Here is a 15,678-nt window from a genome sequence, read left to right as displayed (position 1 = left end):
ATATAGCATAACGAGCGATTAAAAAGTGAAATAAGACAAGTTATAGAGGTTTAAGTTTATGAAAATGATTTATGAACATTATTTTATATAAAATATATATTTTATGAAACATGTTGAACTCTAAAACTGCTAGAAAATCAAATCCATACATCTAAATAAATTTGAGGTTGATATCTCAAAAAATGAGCTTTCAGTAAGATTTTGTTACCAAATTTTCCTCATTAGATTCCAGCAAAACTCCACTGGTGCTCACAGCAGTTGGATTTCTGATTTTTTTAGTGTTTCTCTCTCTCAAATATTACACACGCACACACAATTTTTGTATTACACACATATAAACCACACTCTGACATCCATACAATTATAGCTGAATAATTTATCCAACTGGCTCTATAATATGCAGAATCAGAAAACAGGAATAAAGCACGTATTTGCTTTATAGGCCAAACCGGAGAAAATGGCACCATCTGGTAAAAAAAAAAAAAAAAAAAAATTTAATTAAATTTGAAGCCTTGCCAACAGAATGAAAGCCTATTAACAAAGACTGCATCATTTTATAGTTAAATGGCCATGGGATTAAAAATTGCAGTTTTCAATAGGGGCATTTTTGTCCTTACGGTCCTGAGAGGAACTATTTTGTGTTACTAGTGCAAAATAAATTTATTAAAGGAAATGAGGGTGAAATAGTAAAATTCTACTTGTGCCAAAATGATTGCAGTTGGCATTAACACAGGCAAAATGATACAAAAAAAATTAAAAAAAACTGAAAAAGACAAAAATATCCATAAGGACGCACAAGGGTTAAGAGACTGAATGGCAATAATGTTTGTCATGATTGATGTATAATTAATAAATGCTCACCATAATAAAGTAGCTGTTGGCAGAGCAAAAGCACTTCAAGACTGACAAACCACAGATCAGACTCACGGCAATAACAGCCAACACAAACACACACACACACACACACACACTGGGAGGCAATTGCTTATTTATTGTCTTTAAAACATGCACTCGTTTAGTCAGAACCTCAAACAGCAGTTTGTGACTGACTGTAGGAAAATGCTGTTTTATCACATCTTGCGTAACTTTTCATCACACGCCTGATCTCACATTGTAGTATCTGAATATTTGATGTGTTTTTGACTACTAATGTGATATTTGTTTTCTTTTTTGGTGAAGTTTCAGTATAAGAAACTTGTGGAGTGTTATATTGAATTGAATTGAACTAAATTAGAGATGCACCGATACTAAATTTCTCTACCGATATCCAAATATTCAGAGTGATATCTGCCAATACTGATAACGATACCGATAGTTTGGGGGTTCTGCCTTTTATATCTTCTTTTAAATAATGACAATTTCATTAGTGAGCAATAAGGTACGAGAGGCTGTGCTGTATCGTGAATAATTCACGGCTGAAGGGTGTTGTTAGGAACAACGCGAAGTGGAGTAACCCCTTCAGCCATGACTTATTCACGATACAGCACTAGCCTCGAGTACCTTATTGCTTTTATAAAATGGTTACCACACAATACAAATATTAAAGCCAAAAATATGTATCAATGCAACTTTCATGGAGTAAACTTTCACTAAAGCCTTTCTTCCGCCGGAAAAAATAGTCCCTGACCGTGAACAGCAACAGAAGTTACATTATTACTCCATTAGATGGCGGCAAAGACTGTCTTTATGAGTGTGTCACTCAGTAGTGAAGACTTTTACATTGAAAAGCCTGAATTGTTGTGAACACGGAACAAGACGCAACTGACAAATGCTTTGACTAGCGCTGTCAGTCACGGGAAAACCCCTTAAATGTTAAAAGGACAAGATATTGCAGCGAACATTTAAACTGATTTTTTATTATGAACATAGGACTGACCTGAAGGATAATGCTAAATCTGAATGCAGGTAATACAGTAAAGTTTATATCCAATTTTTAACTCCTGCCACAAGCATGTAAAACTAGTGAATTCACTAACTTTTACATACAAACAGACACCAGAAAGATGACTTGATGACTCATTGTAAGAGTCACTGTAAATGCTATTCTCGCTTGGCGCTTTTATTATTTGGGAATCAGCATCATGTCACAGATTGTTTTTGTTTTAATAAAGCACAGCTGATATAGTGCAGAACTGTCGTTTTGTTTTGCCCTGTGAGACACACGAGAGAAAAGACGGAGCATGGCAGAGTAACAGGAAACCTCTTCATTAACTCTAGTCTACTGTGTGTGTGCGTGTGTGTGCGTGTGTCCCAGAAGCTCTGAGAGAAGATACTCATATAAACAGTCTCTGTGCGTGCTAATGAAGCCGGTAGCATGTGTCTGTTGTGATGGTGTTTGAGGTGTTGTATCCAAAACAAAGCGTTCAGCACAGATTTCTGACTCACTCTGTTTGTTTGTGTGGCTCATTTATTCGAAACGGTCTGAAAGTAGCCGAGAGCTGCAGACATGCTGCCATGAGCCCAAACCCTCCAGATTACAGCGTCTGTATCAGCAACCGGTTCAACTGGTTCTGTGAACGTTCAAAACAGATTAACTGAGAGCGATTGACATTTACAATGATGCATTTATACTGCATTCAAGGTGTACATCAGTTCATGCATTCTCTGGGAATTGAACCCATGACTTTGGCATTGTTTAAACTATTGGAAAACGGGTCAGAGACATGATAATGCTATAGTCTACAGACTCTTTCTGCACCGAACACTACATAGGGACCCTGTGAATCGGTGTGTGGATAAACAGGTAAACATGTCAGTTGTGTGGACTGTGAACACTAGCGCTGGGTTGACCATACTTGATTTTACAACCCGAATTCTGGAAATGTTGGAATAAAATGAAATCGCATGAAGCCAATAATTTATTCACAATAGAACATAGATAACATAACAAATGTTTAAACAGAGAAATTTTATACTTTTCATTTCAAATTTGATGCCTGCTACAGGTCTCAAAATAGTTGGGACAGGGGCAACAAATGGCTGAAAAAGCAAGACATTTTGAAAAGATTCAGCTGGGAGAACATCTAGCAACTAATTAAGTTAATTGATATCAGGTCTGTAACATGATTAGCTATAAAAGGGTCTTACAGAGGCAGAGTCTCTCAGAAGTAAAGATGGGCAGAGCTGTGAAAGAGTGCGTAAAAACAATGTTCCTCAACGTCAAATTGCAAAGGCTTTGCAAATCTCATCATCTACAATGTATACCATCATCAAAAGATTCAGAGAAACTGGAGAAATCTCTGTGCGTAAGGGACAAGGCCGAAGACCTTCGGGCCCTCAGACGACACTGCATCACTCATCGGCATGATTGTGTCAATGACATTTACTAAATAATACCCAGGAATACTTCCAGAAACCACTGTCGGTAAACACAATCCGCCGTGCCATCTGCAGATGCCAACTAAAGCTCTATCATGCAAAAAGGAAGCCATATGTGAACATGGTCCAGAAGCGCGTTGTGTCCTGTGGGCCAAGGCTCATTTAAAATGGACTGTTTCAAAGTGGAAAAGTGTTCTATGGTCAGACGAGTCCAAATTTGACATTCTTGTTGGAAATCACGGACGCCGTGTCCTCCGGGCTAAAGAGGAGGGAGACCTTCCAGCGTGTTATCAGCGTTCAGTTCAAAAGCCAGCATCTCTGATGGTATGGGGGTGTATAAGTGCATACGGTAGGGGCAGCTTGCATGTTTTGGAAGGCACTATGAATGCTGAAAGGTATATAAAAGTTTCTAGATGACGTCTATTTCAGGGAAGGACTTGTGTATTTCAGCAAGACAATGCAAAACCACATACTGCAGCTATTACAACAGCATGGCTTCGTCCGGGTGCTGAATTGGCCTGCCTGCAGTCCAGATCTTTCACCTATAGAGAACATTTGGCGCATCATTAAACGAAAAATACGTTAAAAATGACCACGAACTCTTCAGCAGCTGGAAACCTATATCAGGACCAAATTCCAACACCAAAACTCCAGAAACTCATAACCTCGATGCCCAGACGTCTTCACACTGTTTTGAAAAGAAGAGGAGATGCTACACCATGGTAAACATGCCCCCGTCCCAACTATTTTGAGACCTGTAGCAGGCATCAAATTTGAAATGAGCTCATTTTGTACATAAAATTGTAAAATTTCTCCATTTAAACATTTATGTTATCTATGTTCTATTGTGAATAAAATATTGGCTCATGTGATTTGAAAGTCTTTTAGTTTTCATTTTATTCAAATTTTTAAAAAAAATCCCAACATTTCCAGAATTCGGGTTGTATTTCTCGATTTGAATCAATCTTGGACCGAGATCTTTTGGTCTGTTTTCAGTTGATGTGTGAACAAAACTTCACTAAACATCATTTAGCTCCTCCCATCAAATAATCGCAATAAGATTTGTGCTTTTGAAAATTATAATTGTGGTTTTGACGCTCTTCACATAAATTGCTGTAGCACCTCAGTTGAACCGATCATCTCTTCCTCTTTACTACTAGTTACAGCATCAAATAAACTTGAATGAACATCAGAAGGAATGTTGAAAGATTCAGAACAACTTACTGAAATCAATCATGTCTCATGTAATCAATCAGTCAGTGTTTTAACTGTCAATAAAACAGCTGGAGAACAATATGACACATAACATCAAATTTAAAGCCATTTAATGACCATAAACTCAATAGATAGCTAGAAAAAGCATTTTGATAAATATATGCACTATATTGCATATTCATTCATTATAGTTTTAACCTAGTGATGTCTTCATTAATGTATAAATAACTCTGACGTGAAAACAAGTCAGAGATATAAATATAAAATATTAAATTTATTTTCTGTTTCAGTAGGCTATTCATCTAAATGAAAACATTCATTTTGGTTTCAGTGTTTTGGTAAATTTCAGTGCATCACAATGGAGGTAAAACCTGCAGAAATTAAAATAAATAAAAGTAATAAAGAAGTACATGACTTGATAAAACAAATATAATTACTTTTTTAATTCATTTTAATCCTGAATTTATTTAAAATAAATAAATAAATGTATAAATCAATTAATATGGAAATAAATACATGTGGGAATAAATAAAAATAAATTAATTCATAAATACATTTAAAAAGAAATTAAAGAATAAATACATTTAAAAAAGAATAAAAATAAATGTAAACATGAATACTAAAATAATAAATAAAGGAAAAAATAATACAAAAATAAACTCAGGATTAAAATTAATTAAAAATTAATTATTTTTTTTTATCAAGTCACTTGTTCCTTTTATTTCCCTATTATTATATTTTTTAATTATGCATTTATTCTTTTATTAATTTTAAATTTCTGCAGGTTTGGGACTTCATACACCACTACCCATCAGACTTTATTTGCACAACTGTTTTGTAGCAACACACACACACACACACACATATACTCACACACACCAAATCACTGCAGTCTGAGCAACACAATGAAAGTCACAGGAATCAGTGAACAATGCTTTATTTTGAATATGAAACTGGTTCTTCTGTATGAACACGTGCAAGTCTGACACTGATGATCGTGATTATGGGGTTTCATAACTTAAACAGCTCGTAACTCATTTCATAGGTGTAGTATCAGGTCGGTTTGAGTCACGTATGGAGCGCTGCAGCGGTCAGAGGGAGTCAGTGGAGTGTTTACTGAGTCACTCCCTCTCACAGCTGTGACACACACACACACACACACACACACAGAGCCATTATGAACCCACTGACCTCCTTTTGCACTGGTACCATTAGAGAAGTCTGATTTTACTCTGATACTCGCAGACACGATCAGATCTTCTGCATTTCTCCCGTGTGTGTGTGTGTGTGTGTGTGTGTGTGTGTGTGTGTGTGTGTGAGCTGCAGAAGCGTTTGAATGCTGGAGTTTCTCCAGTGTTGGCAGGAGCGCGAGAGCTCCAGTCAAATGAATCTCTCCAGCAGTAATTAGAGTGAGTTTTGCTGGCGTGTGTCTCAGGATTGGACAGATGAAGGAGACGTGCCCGCAGGCCAGAGCCCGGCTGGTTTAGCCGGTGTGTGTGTGTGTGTGTGTGTGTGTGTGTGTGTGTGTGTGTGTTTAGAAGCCTGTGGAGGGAAAAAAACGTGTGTCTGAGATTTAGTCACCAGTACAACACTGATAAGAGAAAGAGGGAAAAACACAGAGTAAAAGAACTGCATCTCACATAAGTGCACTGCTAAATTATTTTCTTCCTCAGTATTTCTGTCTTGTTTTCCAGTAAAAATATCTAAACATTCTCAAAACAAGATACATTTACTTGAGAAGCAAAATGACTGAAGATATTATCTTGTTTTATCTTGTGTGTGTGTGTGTGTGTAACAGCAGCAGAAATGTTCAAGAATATGTTTCAGGATCAGTTGTTTCAAACATGTAGTTTAGTTACTAATCTATTGCTTTAGACCGTGAGCCCTGTTTCCCAGCTAGTTAACAAATGAAACTTTTTGTTTTCTTTCCTGTCCTCCCCCATCTCTCTCTCTCCTTTCGTTTGGCCGTGGTCCAGAGCTCCGCAAACAATCGCCTGAGCGGCTGCAGCCAAGTCCTGATGGCCATAAACAAAACTGTCGAGCCATTCGTCTCCACCTCCTGCAGGTCCTGACAGCTGTGGTGCAATACAACCGCTGGCAGCAGCCGCACCTCCACCTGTGAGTGTGTGTGTGAGTGTGTGTGTGTGTGTGTGTGTGTGTGTGTGTGTGTTAGTGTGTGAGAGAGAGATCACTGCGATATGACCCACTTCTCATCCACCCATCAGATTCGACTCGCTCCATGAACACAGCATAAACTAGTGCTGCTCGATTATACCAGAAATCATAATCATGATTATTGTGGCCAATATTGAGATCAGGATTATTTTTATACTGAGAACACAATTACTCTTTGCCTTTAGAAACATCATACATTTGATGAACTTTTATAAGAACTTTTTTAATTTTTTGATTTTCTTGAACTTGAAATATAATTCAACTGAAAAAAAGTGAAATAATTAGATAAATAAAATTTTTATATAGCCAAAATTGTAATTTTGCTATAAAAACTGCAATTTAAATGCTCATATACAACTTGGTTTATTTGAGTGTTGATTATTAAATAAATTTGATTAATTTAATTGATTATTAAAGAAACTTTCTTTATCTTAAAAACTTTATCTTTAAATTTCAGTGCATTATGTTTGAGGTCCAAACCTGTAGAAATTAAAAATAAATAAATGTAATAATAGGAAAATAAATAAAAGGAATATATGACTTGATGAAACAAATAAAAACAATTTTTAATCTTGAATTTATTTTAAAAATAAATAAATGTATAAAATCGATGAATATAAGAATAAATACTTATAAAAAAATAAATAAATTCATAAATAAATAAATGAAATAAGTAAAGATAAAAAAGAATAAAAATAAATTTAAACAAATACAGAAAATAATAAATAAAGGGAAAAAATACAAAAAAAAAATCAGGATTACATTTAATTAAAAATTAAGTCATTTCATTATTTTTTCCATTATTATTATCCTCTGTGTATTTATTCTTTTATTAATTTTTAATTTCTGCAGGGTTGGACCTCCATACACCACTACCCATCAGACTTTAATTGCACATCTGTTTTGTAGCAACACACACACACACACACACACACACACCAAATCACTGCAGCCTGAGCAACACAATGAAACAGATATTGAAATCGTAATTGAAAATAAATGAATATAAAACAACAGTGAAGATGTAAAATGTCAGCAGCAGTGAGTGAAAACTAGCAGAACTGGCGTCACACTGAGATCTTTTATTCCAGTGGTAATTTGAGCAGGTTTATAATGAATCTGTAACCGGAGCAGATGAGAGTTGAAGAGTTCAGCATGAGCTCCTCCGGCTGATTTTGTCACATTCACACAGCAGGCCTTCTCCTGTGATAGTCGCTATGGTGATTGTGTGATTGACAGGTTGGCACATCTCTCGCCTCACTATTGGATGTTTTTCTGGCTGTTTTTGCACACGCATGCTGTGCTGTGATGTCACACTGTAATCCAATCAAAATAAGAAGCAAAACATGCAGGATAACCTGATTGAACCTCTTCAAAACATTCACCTTGTTTGAGCAACCCAACAAGTCACCAATAGAGTGAGTTTGGGGTGCAGATGAGAGAGTAGGAGTTTAGAAACCTGTTTGGAAACAATCAGTTTTGCAATTCTGTGCACATAGATGATAGATGCATCACAGCAGCTTATCTCTCTGTGTTCAGAGCTGTCGGTGTGAAGCTGATGTAGTGATAAAGCAGACGAAGCTCTGGCATGTCTCCACCTCACTGAAGGCCTCAGAACAGTAGATGTGGTCACGTTGAACCCGTGGCCTTCCCGCATGCTGCCACAGAGGGCTTCTGTTGCGAAGGCTGGTGGCTTTCCTCCGAACTGCTCATCAGGGTTCAGATCGAGGTCTGAGAGACTCGACTGAAGTGAAAACACTTACTGAGAAACACACGGGAAACCACAACAGAACTCTAGATGACCTCTATATGAAGTATTCAATCAGTTAAAGGTTTTAAATGGATTTTTATTGAACTGCAAATAAATATAATAATATATATATATATATATATATTTATATTTATATTTATATATATATATATATATATATATATATATATATATATATATACACACCGATCAGGCATAACATTATGACCACCTTCCTAATATTGTGTTGGTCCCCCTTTGCTGCCAAAACAGCCCTGACCCGTCGAGGCATGGACTCCTCTAGACCCCTGAAGGTGTGCTGTGGTATCTGCACCAAGATGTTAGCAGCAGATCCTTTAAGTCCTGTAAGTTGCGAGGTGGAGCCTCCATGGATCGGACTTGTTTGTTCAGCACATTCCACAGATGCTCGATTGGATTGAGATCTGGGGAATTTGGAGGCCAAGTCAACACCTCAAACTCGTTGTTGTGCTCCTCAAACCATTCCTGAACCATTTTTGCTTTGTGGCAGGAGCATTATCCTGCTGAAAGAGGCCACAGCCAGCAGGGAATACCGTTTCCATGAAAGGGTGTACATGGTCTCAACAATGCTTAGGTAGGTGATACGTGTCAAAGTAACATCCACATGGATGGCAGGACTCAAGGTTTCCCAGCAGAACATTGCCCAAAGCATCACACTGCCTCCGCCGGCTTGCCTTCTTCCCATAGTGCATCCTGGTGCCATGTGTTCCCCAGGTAAGAGACGCACACGCACCCGGCCATCCACGTGATGTAAAAGAAAATGTGATTCATCAGACCAGGCCACCTTCTTCCATTGCTCTGTGGTCCAGTTCTGATGCTCACGTGTCCACTGTTGGCTCTTTCGGCGGTGGACAGGGGTCAGCATGGGCACCCTGACTGGTCTGCAGCTATGCAGCTCCATACGCAACAAACTGCGATGCACTGTGTATTCTGACACCTTTCTATCAGAACCAGCATTAACTTCTTGAGCAATTTGAGCTACAGTAGCTCGTCTGTTGGATCAGACCACACGGGCCAGCCATCAATGAGCTTTGGCCGCCCATGACCCTGTCGCCGGTTCACCACTGTTCCTTCCTCTGAGCACTTTTGATAGATACTGACCACTGCAGACTGGGATCACCCCACAAGAGCTGCAGTTTTGGAGATGCTCTGACCCAGTCGTCTAGCCATCACAATTTGGTCCTTGTCAAACTCGCTCAAATCCTTACGCTTGCCCATTTTTCCTGCTTCTAACACATCAACTTTGAGAACAAAATGTTCACTTGCTGCCTAATATATCCACACACTAACAGGTGCCGTGATGAAGAGATAATCAGTGTTATTCACTTCACCTGTCAGTGCTCATAATGTTATACCTATATATATATATATATCTGCAATGGCCCGCTGTAGATATTTTTTTTCCAGCCATGAAATTTATGACACCAAAATTTTAGATACCAGTGAAAATTCACAATTTTCAAGTAGGCCTACAGAAATGTAACAAAAGTAATCAAATGTAAAATAACATTGCGTAGTCTTCACTGTATAAATTAAACATAGATTAATCCTTATTAAAGTTAGAAAAGTTATTCAGTCAAGAGCAGTGAGTGAGTTTCTCTTTATCTTTTGTTCTTTGATTAACATTAATGACACAGACGGCGGCAGGTTTATTAGGCTGCTGTCACTTTAAGAGCTAATGCACGGATCCAATATACTGAAACATATGTGCTTTCTTTCTCTTTTCTTTTTTTTAGGACTGCTACAAGGGGCTCTGTATTGAAGACATTAATGTAAACCGTCTCCTCCTACTGTGAGTTTGCTATTTCAGTTCAAGCCATGGTGGAGCAACTGTTTGAACAGCATCTTGCTGAGAAAGTTAGTTAAACACTTTATAGCAGCAACTTGAATAATAACTTTATGTAATTTAATGACACAGACGTTCAATCGCTTTGTCTCAAGTACTGATGTGTGTTTGCACCAACACAAGAACATGTTCAGCATGTAACCCGGCTGTACGTTTGCAATGCAATGGCCAATAATCCACATTTTCATTTAATCCTCTGGCCCTCTTCAGTAATTTTTGACCGAAAAATTTTATATTTTGAAATGTTAAAAATCGTAGCTTCATCGGAATGAGATGACACTTGGTGACTTTTGTCGCATTAGCAATATGAACACACAAAAAAATCAAGGACATGATTCGGACATGTTAAAGGGTCATAAAAAAAATAGTCACACTTACCTTCTTTGCGGTCAAAAATAACCGACATATGAAATGAATGGGAAATACGAAAAAATACAAAAACTCAGAGAATCTTTTGTTGGTACAAACTACAAATCAGACACTGTGCAGAAAAAAGTGCACAGAAATGAAGGGGTGACACTCTAAAATGCCAAGAGTGCAAAATAGACACACCCACCCCCCCATCCCCCTCCCCACACACACATATATATGAACTAGCATGACTATAAGACAGCAAGTTTGTGCAAATGTGTGAAATAAAATCAATAATTCAGCCACAAAACAGTAAAAAAAAATGAACAGCGAGAAAGAGGTTACACTCTAAAACATCAAGAGTACAAAGTAGAAACATTCACTCAAACACACACTCACTTACACACATTCACAGACACACGCACACACAACACACCATTATACACACACAAATGAACGGGTTTGGCTGTAACAATATGGTAAAATTGAGACAAAACTCAAATAAGAGGTTGAAATCAGATCAGACCCAGATTTATTAAGCTGTTATAAAACACACCTGTTCATTTTTATTGAATTTTGATGTTATATGTGACAAAATGGCCTCTGTGTTCAGGTTTGACTGTAGTAAAATTTATGCAAAAACCGACACTTCAAATCAACATTTCAAACCAAAAAAAAAAAAAAATCTAAACCTTGACAAAAAGTATTCTTTGAGAATGTCTAAGTATAAATCCAAATCCAAAACTTAATAAAAATACATGTTTGTGTCCAAAAACCACTAGAGAATTTATAAGCCACTATATATAGCACTATAGGAATCTAGTGGTTTCACCATGGCATTACATAGGTTTTTCTTTTTTTTTACTCCCACCAAATTTCACTAATCTACCTTCAAAAAAATTGATTTTAAATGCCTTGTCTCTATTTTAACATGGAATACTGCTTTAATTGAAAAATAATTAAAAAATATATTAGAAAAAAATTGTGTATTATTTTCAATGGGGAAAAATAGCTAATAAAAAATTGTATAAATATTGCATAGTATCATAAAATACCCTCAACATTTTATATAATAATTAAAAAATATTATTAAACAAAAATATATTACATTGGTTTTCCTGAAAAACAAAAAAGTTACTTTTCAAGGCTTTGGTCACTTTTGACCGTAAAGAAGGCAAGTGTGACTCCTAAACGAAGAGGGTTAAGCACGTTAGGCCTTAAGTATAATTGTTAAGGCTGGGACAATACATTGATGCATTGCAAATCGAGAAATGATTCTGGATCGATTTTGATATTTTCCGTATGTATTGCGATTCTCTCTCGAATCGATTCTGAGCTTAGTTTTCAACAGCAGATGGCACTGCACGCTTCCAATTCCTTACACACACCACATGAACCTTCTATAAAATAATGATTCATAAAGTTCGAAAAGGTTGAAGTGAATCACAAGGGCGTTTAAAGTGGGCTGTTTACATTAATCTCGCGTCATAAAAGCATTCTGAGGTGTAAGTACATTATCAGACTCAGCCGAACGCACGAGTGCTCTTCTTCATGAGCATTTGAGCGTGCGGTTAAAAACTAGCCTAGAGCGCCATCTGCTGTTAAAAACTAAGCTCAGAATCGATTTGCGATGCATTTGAAAAATATTAGACATGATCCACGAATTGCGATGCATCGATAGTATTGTCACAGCCCTAATAATTGTTACCCAGCAAGGTCAAACGAGACAGAGTTTGGTCTGATTACTCGCTGCTAGGACTGTAAAAGTGTATTTATAGTTGATTGTAGGTTTGTATTTCATGATAATATCCCATCGTTGAGCTGTATAGTGCCAGAAGTGCAGTGCATATGTTCAGTACAGCTTTTATTTTCATGCGTTGTGTTGTTCGGCGCTCTCTGCATTTGCTTTGTGACTTTTAAGTGTAAGATCTGTGAAGCTATTCATGCTGTTATTCTGACTACCATTACCGACTGAATGAGTGCCCAATATTTTTACCTTCTACCCTTCTACCCTTTTTTTTAACTTATTAAACTCAAATGAAGTCTTTATTTTAATGCACCAAAGCCAAAACACACATTTGTTTTTAGCTGAGCTGTCATATTTTTCTCCTAAAAACATTAGCGTCTTGTTGTGAGCATAGAGATGGAGTTGCAAGCGCTGCAAACGCTTATCCAAAACAAGAGATAAGACTCGTTGTAAATAATCGCATTTTGCCGGCAGGAAAGCCAGACGTAAGGCTATTGTTTTGGCAACCGCTGACCTGTCATAATTCTCAGGCTTTGACGGGATTAGCAGAGCTGCGATAAGCTCGTCCATGCCGTCGCTGCTTCAAACAATAACTTATATTATCTGTCCTGCAGCGCTGGCATCTTCCCTCCAGGCCTGGACGAGTCAGATGGCAGAGATTAGCTCTCGTTGACCTGTGGAACAAAGACTTGGGCTCTTAGTTCATGATTTAAGAGATGACGTACATCAGTGTTTCTTCTGACGATCAGCCCATCGTCATGCATGGAAAGTTAAGAAGTGAAATACTAACAGCTGTTTTCTATGTGAATATATAGTAAAGTGTAATTTATTTCTGTGATCAAAGATGAATTTTCAGCATCATTACTCCAGTCTTCAGTGTCACATGATCCTTCAGAAATCATTCTAATATGATGATTTGCTGCTCAAGAAACATTTATCATTATTATCAATGTTGAAAACAGTTCATGTTTTTGTGGAAATCATCATACATTTTATTTTTCAGGATTTTTTGAATAATAGAAAGTTCAAAAGAAAAGAATTTATTTGAAATAGAATCTTTTGTAACATTATAAATGTCGTTACTGTCCCTTTTGATCAATTTAATGTCCTCGCTAAATAAAAATGTTAATTTCTTACTTTAAAAGAAATCTTACTGGCGCATTTACACCTTAATAAGATTTATTAATTATTATTAAAATGTATTAATTATAATATTAATTATTATTACCTTGAAAAAGATGCATTTACACCTTAATAAAGTTTATTATTAAAATTCATTAATTATAATATTAATTATTATTACTATGAAAAAGATGCATTTACACCTTAAAGGGTTAGTTCACCCAAAAATGAAAATTCTGTTATTTATTACTCACCCTCGTGCCGTTTTACACCCGTAAGACCTTCGTTGATCTTCGGAACACAAATTAAGATATTTTTGTTGAAATCCGATGGCTCAGTGAGGCCTGCATAGTCAGCAATGACATTTCCTCTCTCAAGATCGATTAATGTACTAAAAACATATTTAAATCAGTTCATGTGAGTACAGTGGTTCAATATTAATATTATAAAGCGACAAGAATATTTTTGGTGCGCCAAAAAAAAACCAAAATAACGATTTGTTTAGTGATGGCCGATTTCAAAACACTGCTTCAGGAAGATTCGGAGCGTTATGAATCAGCGTGTCGAATCATGATTCGGATCACGTGTCAAACTGCCAAACTGCTGAAATCACGTGACTTTGGCGCTCCGAAACGCTGATTCGACACAAATGATTCATAACGCTCCGAAGCTTCCTGAAGCAGTGTTTTGAAATCGGCCATCACTATATAAGTCGTTATTTTGTTTTTTTTGGCGCACCAAAAATATTCTCGTCGCTTTATAATATTAATATTGAACCACTGTACTCACATGAACTGATTTAAATATGTTTTTAGTACATTAATGGATCTTGAGAGAGGAAATGTCATTGCTGGCTATGTAGGCCTCACGGAGCCATCGGATTTCAACAAAAATATCTCAATTTGCGTTCCGAAGATGAACGAAGGTCTTACGGGTGTGGAACGACATGAGGGTGAGTAATAAATGACAGAATTTTCATTTTTGGGTGAACTAACCCTTTAATAAGGTTTATTAATTATTATTACAATTTATTAATTATAATATTAATTATTACCATGAAGAAGGTGCATTTACACCTTAGTAAGGTTTATCAATTATTAAAATTAATTAATTATAATATTAATTATTACTCTGAAAAAGGTTAATTTACACCTTAATAAGGTTTATTAATTATTATTAAGTATTAATTATAATATTAATTAGTATTACTATGAAAAAGATTCATTTACACTTTAATAATGTTTATTAATTATTATTAAAATGTATTAATTATAATATTAATTATTATTACCATGAAAAAGATGCATTTACACCTTAATAAGGTTTATTCAATATTATTATAATGTATTAATGTTATTATTAATATTTTAACAGATGCTTTTATCCAAAACGACAAATGAAGACGAATCACAAGCAATTAAAGTCTGCAATATTCATAGTAAACAAGATTGTTAAAGTTTAGACCATCATATTTAAACCTAAATCACAAAAAATCATACATAATGACAAAGGCACTTTTTGTAGTGGGTTTTATTCTAGTTTTAAACAATGATTGTTGAGAGAAAGTGTGTGTTCTCTGCTCTCACTCATCATACTCTATAAATGGATGTTAGAAACACGTTGAAATCAGTGTCAGTGAAACCTGCCAAAAGATTGCAATCAAATTATCTGTCAATATAAATCAAAGAACTTGGAGTAAATAATGTCTCTCAGTGCGCACAGCAAATCTCTCCTGTCTTCAAGCTGTTTTTGAGTTTAACTCTGTCTGTTAATGTGCTTTTTTCTTTTTTTTTTTTAGTGAAATAGAAAAACCAACAATCTAAACAAACTCGGTCTCGGTGGAACAGAGCGTCAGTGTTCTCTGAGCCTCGGGAACAAAAGCGAGTGACGGTGATTTTCCTGACGCCGGGGGGTAAAATCAGCATGAATGCGGTTGGCTGGTGTCCAGAGGTTTGGGTTAATCATTAGTGTCCACCGAACACTAAACGTCTCTCATGTGTGACTGACACGGTCCCACAACCTCTGCTGACTTTCTCTTCACGGGACGGCTTTCATTTAGCTTGCGTTAGGCTGCTTAGACTTTATTTTGTAGTTTTTTCTTCGGACGAGGCTAAT

Source organism: Ctenopharyngodon idella, chromosome 17 (assembly GCF_019924925.1).
Source record: "Ctenopharyngodon idella isolate HZGC_01 chromosome 17, HZGC01, whole genome shotgun sequence".
Lineage (NCBI taxonomy): Eukaryota > Metazoa > Chordata > Actinopteri > Cypriniformes > Xenocyprididae > Ctenopharyngodon > Ctenopharyngodon idella.
The sequence above is the reverse complement of the archived record's forward strand: the minus strand, read 5'-3'. Positions refer to the sequence as shown.